Below are 7,899 nucleotides of genomic sequence, written 5' to 3'. Positions count from 1 at the left end.
GGCATGTAATCAGGGCTTAATTGGAAACCCTGAGTGCTGAGTCTGGCCCTCAGGTGGGCAGATTCCCTGCAGGAGGAAGGATAAGTGCAGACCTCTCCGTGCGGCCTCTTGAACCCCTCCAGAGCTTAATCACAGGAGCGGAAGCGGCCCTGAATGAGCTCCGCTCCGTAATCAGCACGAATGTCTGTCGCCGCTGCACTGCGCCATTTCAGCCAACTCTCAGTAAACACAATTCAGCCTCTTTAAAAGATACTGAGTGAGAGGAAAGAGATTTTGTTGTCGGATCTCCTCCCCAGAGCTGTCAGCACTGGGGCTCAGCAGGGATGCGAGCTGGAGGCGGCCCAAGCCAGGTGGGCGCGGACCCAGCCGCCAGTCCTGTTCCACGTACGGAGGTGCACGAGGCTGCGCGTCCCGAGTCACTCCTGGTGGCCCGTCTCCAGGGCTGGGCCAGGGCCGGGGAGGCTCTCTGGTTTCTGTTGAGGGGCTTCTCTGTGATCTGACCCCTCAGGTCTGGTGGCTCGCTCCCTTTGTGTTGCTTGGAGGGCACAGGAATCTCCCTCGGGGCCCCCAGTGCAGCCTTGCTCGGTGCCCACCAGCCAGCCCCTCTGTGAGTGCCCTCTGCCGGGTGCTGCTACCAAGTCTTTGGAGCATCCTCGCTCTTTCTAAATCCGTCCCAGGCCATATCATCCAACCTCTCGGTATAGAGGAAGTGCCCACGCCCTCTGCTGGCGCCCACAAGGAGAGTCCCTGTACAAACTCTTACATGAACTTAGGTTCTCACTAAAGACTGTTTTCTGACTGAGACAGAGAAATACTAAGAGACTAGTCACCCTCCTGAAATAGAGGAAGGGGAAAAAAATCCATGTTCACACTGCATGTGGTTCTGGTGGGTGCGACGGGGGATACGGTAGATGATAGGCTGGTGGGTGCGACGGGGGTGCCTTGTGGAGTGTAAAGGTCCAGGTGGGCCCCCTCAGCCCTGCTGAACGGGGAGGCCGGGCTCCGGTGGGACGAGGAGAGTGGCAGGACGAGGCGCTTGGTGGCCACACCGTGCAGGACTTGAACTCCTGAGAGGGTTGACTGGGGGAGGTTGGACTCAGGTCCCAGGAAGTAGAATCCAGCAGGGATTGGGCTCAGTAAGACCAAGACCCTGGACCTGGGACATACGAGCGGAACTTGCTCAGAAGGCTCTAGCCAATAAAACGGGGTGCAGGGTCTAATTAATTTCTCTACAATGTGTGAGAATTTCAAATGCTGCATATCCTTATCCACATTTGGTATTGTCTGATTTTTTTAATTTTAGACATTCTGCTAGATTTGTAATGGTATCTCACTGTGGATTTAATTTGAATTTCCCTAATAACTAATGATGTTGAGCATCTTTTATTTTTTATTTTTATTGATTTTTAATGGAGGTACTGGGGATTGAACCCAGGACCTTGTGCATACTAAGCACATGCTCTACCACTGAGCTATTACCCTCCTCCTTAAACAGCTTTTAAAGTGTTTGTTGAACATTCATATATCTGTTTTGTAATATATCTGTTCAAATCCTGTGCTCATGTTTTAATTGTGTTGTTTATCTTATTAATGGTTTGTAAGCGCTCTTTACATATTCTGGATACAAATTCTTTGTCAGATATATGTGTTATAAATATTTACTCACAAACTATGGTTTACTTTATCATTTTATGAACAATGTCTTTACAAGAACAGAACTTTTAAAATTTAATTAAGTCCGATTGATAATTTTTTTCTTTTGTTTGTGCTTTTGCTGCTGGGCTAAAAAAATAATTGTCTATTCCAAGGACACGAAGATGTCCTCCTATATATTCTTCAACAAGATTTTTAACTTTAGTTTATTGATCAGTTTCAAATAAATTATTGGAACATTTGCTTGATCTTTTCAAACTCTTTAAAAAAATATGACATGGGTCTAAAGTAATCTATTTTTAGGACTGGTTTATCCCCTCTACTAAGATGCAGCCCTTCTGGTGTCTGTAACAATTGCCCTATGTACTCAATGAATAATTGCTGCCTGGTGGGTACCTGGATAATTCCGCATTATAAGTGAGTTCTGGGAATCTTTTAGCCTATGGTTACCAAAAATAATTTTTCTTTCCTCAGTAATAGTCCTTTGCCCATCCTTGTGGATTTTCATCCTAGACATGTGCAGATTCATATTCAAGAGACTCCTGATGTAGACTTTGGGAACTCTTTCTCTGCACAGCCTCCTTCTCTCCGGTGCCCTGCTCCACGAGTTCTAGCTGCTACACGCTTCCTGAACTGTAGCCTTTTCCCTCCGCTCAGCAGATTACTGGGATCTGCTTTTGGATTTCTCTTCTCTGCCTTGTGGTCAAGAGAGCCTGGATAGCCATGGTGTTTACCTCCTTTCTTTCCCTTTAATTAGGATTCAAGTTCTGTATAGTATACCATCCAATGTCTGAAAATATGCACTTCATATACTTTGTCCAGTTTTTCTAGTTCTTTTTAATGGCAAGAGTGCAAATACTATGCCAGTTACTCTTCCATTGGCAAAAGCAGGAATTTGTATCTTTAAATTTAATTCTTATATCCTTAAGAGTTTGGTATTATTATTAATCCCATTTTACGTTTAGAAAAACTTAGGTACTGCAGGTTCAGCAAACATTATACTACTTAGCTTACAATTATTTAGCTTTGTACCAATGACTCATTCATTTATTCAGCAAATCCTGAGCACTTACTTCATTCCAAGCAGTAGAGCATACATGAGTTTTGTGTTTATTCAACTTGCAGTTTCATGGTAGTGTCCAACACAGTGCCCGGCCTGTTGTAAAAGATAAATAAAGATTTGCTGAATTGATACCAGTATTTGCAAGTGATGCCTTAGCTTATGTGTGGGTGGAGAGCCTCAGTCCTGCTTCCCCACTCGGTGTGCTTCTGTAGTGTTCCTGGCTTGTGGTTATGCAACTTTGGCTTGGTTGCTTCCCATGACAGGGAGCTTATTATCACACAAGACACTGCACCCTGTTTCAGAACTCTAACTAACTGCAAAGTTCCCCAGCCAGGAAATTAAGTGGGAACTCGGCCAATGAAAAAGCACAGAGGTTTTCTGCAGAGAAGAAAGGGTATTAAGTAGGAAACTTGGGAGGCATGAAGACAGATTTCATTTATCACTTTTCCCAGAGCTCAAGGGTTGTTTATCTTCAAGTCTTCCAGGTCCCCACCTCTGTGTCCTTACTCAGCAGCTGGATGACAGCTTGTCAGAGATGCTGTGCAAGGAATCCACGTATGCTGTGTGAGCAGTGGGCTGGGGCTAGGCTGGTGTCCTCTAAGATGCTTCTGACTTCTTGGAGGTTCCGACAGGGGTTTTCTTTTTCCACTTCTCTTCGGAAGCTTTATTTATAGTCAGACCTAAAATGTGTAAAAGGTTAATCCCTGCAAATACACCCTGCTGTACTTTTTATTTTTTTGCTAGACTTCATGAAGGGTTTATTTCATGAAGCCTCTCCAATATTGTCCTCTGCAATCTATGATCTAATTTCATCTGGTCTGTGTCTACATTTTCCCACTCACATTTCTGAAACTTTGCTTGCACCCCTAAATTCTATTCTTTGCAGTTGATCTGGAAACTCGGGGGCAACAAGACTATTCTCAGTAGCTCAGTCCCTACAAATCCATTTCTCAATGCCTTCATTTGGGCCTTGGACAGACAGCCAGCCAGAAAATACAGGCCTCCCAGATATGTGCTGTGTTTGTAAACTGAGAAGTTTCTTCAGAAAGTTTTATTTATGTTAATAAAGCATTTTAATGTGCTTCGGAGAAAACAAGAAAAAAATCTAATTGAAAATAGGGAATAAAATTACTTTATGAATAACATTCCTCTATCATAGTGATTTCAGGCTTTGAATAATCTTGTTAATTCAGCTCAGCGAGGTTCCCGGGGCTGGCCCAGCAGATGCATAATCCAAGGAGACAATGGAGTGATTTGGATTGCTAGGCGCTAAAGCACACTTCCTGTCCTGCTGGTCTGCTCCTCTCAAAGCCCAGCAGCTGATGCAAGCCCTTTGGCTTGAGCCATGAATAGACCACCTGCTCAGCTATTAGACAAATACATTTAAAACTGTGAGTACGGACCTTTGGAATAAACTACTGTCGTAGATTACTTTTCATGTAAATATTTCCAATGAAATGCACAAGACAGATTGATGGTCAAGGCCGATAGTATTGCACATCAGATGTCTCTCTGCCGCACCAAATGGACAAAGTGTAATCCAGTCATCAGCTGGACTAGTCACTATGAGGCCCTATCTGAAAATTTCCAGCCAAGGATTTGCGAGTCTACCGGCAATTCTGGTAGAAAGTCCAAGTTTCTGACTTTTAAAATGTGCTACGATCTGATCCTTGAAATGCATGACCCATATATGGTTAGAAAACTCACACTCCCTCCCCACCATTATTCTCTCTGCTAATGTAAGCTGGGCTGTTTGCACCTCCCATTAACCATACATGCATCCTAGCTCTCAATATCAAGAAACCGATCCTGTAAGAAATTCTCTTGACATGGCCGTGCACAAGTAGTATTAACTATTTTTCTTTTACGTTCTTCCCTCAAGCCACATCCTGACCTTTCATCTTCTTTTTTTCCCTAGAGACTTAGCCCTGAACATGAAAACACGTTTACGATACGTTTGAAGATCATCCAGTTTGTGTTTTATACTCTTTTTTCTTTTTAAAACCTTATTATAAAACCTACGAAATCCAGAAAACCGCACACAACACATGCAGAGCTGAATTAGTCACCATGACGTGAACACACTTGTAACCAACACCCAGGTCAAAAACAGGACAATGCCGTCCATGCAGAAGATTCTCCACATGCCCCATTCCAACCACACCAAGTCCCCGGGAAGGAACCACTCTCCCAACTTTTATAACGATAACTTCCTTGCATTTCTTTAAAGTTTAACCTCCAGCCGTAGCTCCCTGAACAGTATTTTCTAGTCTCATTTATTTTTTCTAGTTTGGCAGTTTCTCGCGTCTCTTCTGATCTACAGCTTTTCTCTCCATCCTGTCCATTTCCTTCTCGTCCTTACACTTTACCTGTTGAGGCTCCTGAGCTGTTTCACCTGCAGAGCACTTCAGCTCGACTTTGCTGAATGCACACTCACCGCACAGTCCAGCATGCTGGTCTTCCTTCAGAGTCCCTGAAGACTGCGAGCTGGATCCTGAAGTTTGATTAGATTCAGATTTTCAGATTTGGTCCCTTTGGACAACTACAGGAAGGGGTGCAGTGTTCTTTCATCTGAAGGCACACAATATCTGGGTTTTTAAGAAAATGTTTGTAGTCATGTGTGTTCATTGCCCTAGTCTGTTAATGCATGAGTTTGTCTGTTTTGTTTTGTATTGTGATGGGAGGAGTTCACACATCGGTGATTTCGCCTTCATTTTTTAACAGGAAAACTTTTACAAAGAGATACTTCCTCACATCTACTGTTCGGTTACCCAGGAGTTTCATTCATATATAAATAGCAATAAATGTTGTGTTTATTTACTGGGTTTCAAGACTTGCTGTATTTCCTCTCATTATTGTCCAGTTTTTAAAATAATCAGTTGGTTTCCTACCACTGTCCAAGAGTGACTAGTAGCTTTTTAAGAAAACATATCATTATGTGAAAGAATGGATTTAAATATATTTTATAGGTTTCCATTTATGGTAATCATTATTTGTATCGAAGCTCAAATTGTCCCATTTTGGCTAGTGGGACCTTCTCCATTTGAAATCAATCTAATAATTTTAATAGCCCCCATTCTTTATGATGTGAAAGATATTTGAAGCTTAGCTTGTTTATGTCCTGGTCCCAGACTTGAAATCAGCTATTGCTTTAAGAACGATTTCATTTTAATGGAAAATATGATTTCCAACCACAAAACAATAATCTGATTTGAAGGACGAGGAGGCTACTGGGGTTGGTCATTTATTCTAAGCCTCCCAGCATTTTTAATGGGAACATATGTGTTACATGCATGCATACACAGACACACATGTGTATTCTTATGAGTACACACTGATACTTCTGATTCAAAATAAAACTACAACATAGTCTTACCATAAGATCCAGCAATCACCTCCTTGGTATTTACCCAAAGGAGCTGAGAACTTATGTCCACCCGAAAACTTGCACATGGATGTTTATTGCAGCTTAATTCATAATTGCCCAAACTTGGAATCAACCAAGATGTCCTTCAACAGGTGACTGGATAAATAAACTGTGGTGCATGAGACTATGGACTATTACTCAGTGCTAAAAAGAAATGAGCTATCAAGCTATGAAAAGACATGGAGGACACTTAAACATGTATTTCTAAGTGAAAGAAGCCAATCTGAAAAGGCTACATGCAGTATGATTACAACTAAATGATATTCTGGAAGAGGGAAAACTTGACAGACAGTAAAAAGATGAGTGTTGCCAGGGACTGGAGTGGAGGGGGTGAAAAGGCAGAGCGCAGAGGATTTTGAGGGCAGTGAAGCTACTTTGTATGAACTACAGTGGTGGATACATGTCATCGTACATTTGTCAAAACCCATAGAATGTACAACACCAAGAGTGAACCGTAAGGGAAACAATGGACTTTGGGAAATAATGATATGTCAGAGCAGGTTCATGGCTTGTGACAAATGTACCACGTGGTGGGGAACGTTGTGGGGTGTGCGGAGGCTGTGCGTGTGTGGGGGCAGGGGGTGTGGATGGGAAATCTCTGCACTTTCCACTCAGTTTCACTGCAGACCTAAAACTGCTCTAAAAATCAAATCTTAACAAAAAGATAAGTAAGTAATAAATAAACTACAGGGAGATGCCCTAACCTTTTCTAAACTACATCTGTCTCCCCATTCTTCCAAATTAAGAACCTGCTTCCCCAGGACAGGAAGGATGACAGAACAGCCTTAACGACTTGTTTATCCCACTTCCACACACAACGGTCTCTGAATAGCAACACGAATACTGTCACCCCCAGAGTGACTGCTGGAAGCTTTAATCGTCTTGTTTTCAGGTGCTCTCCCTGTCTTTCTGTGACACTAGATCTCCTCAGAGCACACGGCCAATTCATGTCACAGCCTGTCCCTTTCACCCACATTCAGACAGTTGTAGAAGTAACTATGTATTTAACGATGGCCACCAGTGTTGACATCAATGCTCTGCAGTCATTTTGGGTTTTCTGGGGTTATTTCCTTAACAAGTAAGGCTCATGTGTGATGATGTCGTTTTTCTGTGCATTTTTTACTTGAAAGTCAGTTCGTTTGGCTATAAAATTTCAACTCACATTTTCTTTGGGTTTTTTTTAGATGTTACTCCATTTTCTTATGGCATAAATCATTCCAGCCCAAAAGCCTGTTAATAATCTAATTTTTCCCCTTATATGCACTAATTCTTTGTGCCTAGATGCCCATCCATCTTTCTTTAAGTTCAGGAATCTTACTAGGTTGTGTCTTAGTCATTCTGGGTCAGTACTGTCAGGCACATGGTGTCTTTTTCAACGTGTGGCTTCCACGTGTAGAGTGTGTATGTAGTTGTTCACAGAAACAGTATTTTTATGGGCACGATGACCCGCTGCCATTCTAGTGGGACAGTAGAGTGGATTCTGGAATTCCATAACAAAGTTTGAGAAAGGCTCATCAAACTACAGCCTGTGGACCCAGTCCTCATGGCCCCCAAGCTAAGAACAATTTTTACATTTTTCAATAGTTAAATTTGAAATCGTTGCCCAAGTTCCTACCTAATGCCTTCCATATTGTCTGGTGGCTCTCACAGTCTGAAATTTTTACCACCTGGTCTTTAGAGAAAATGTATGTTGACCCCCATTCTGAAAGAACTATTGCAGTAAATAAGGGAAAGTCTCCAGCAGACAAGATGGAAC

At 42.5% G+C, this 7,899-nt stretch overlaps 1 non-coding gene across 1 annotated transcript; it reads right to left on the bottom strand.

Annotated features, from left to right (window-relative positions):
- Nucleotides 1-1,410: 1,410 nt before the first annotated feature.
- TRNAT-AGU (transfer RNA threonine (anticodon AGU)) lies at nucleotides 1,411-1,484 on the bottom strand. Its single transcript has one exon. It is a non-coding gene; the product is annotated as a tRNA-Thr (tRNA).
- Between the last annotated feature and the right edge of the window lie 6,415 nt (nucleotides 1,485-7,899).

The sequence above is a fragment of the Camelus dromedarius genome, chromosome 2 (assembly GCF_036321535.1).
Source record: "Camelus dromedarius isolate mCamDro1 chromosome 2, mCamDro1.pat, whole genome shotgun sequence".
Taxonomy (NCBI): Eukaryota; Metazoa; Chordata; class Mammalia; order Artiodactyla; family Camelidae; genus Camelus; species Camelus dromedarius.
Note: the sequence above shows the minus strand (reverse complement) of the source record. Positions and strands in the feature narration are given on the sequence as shown.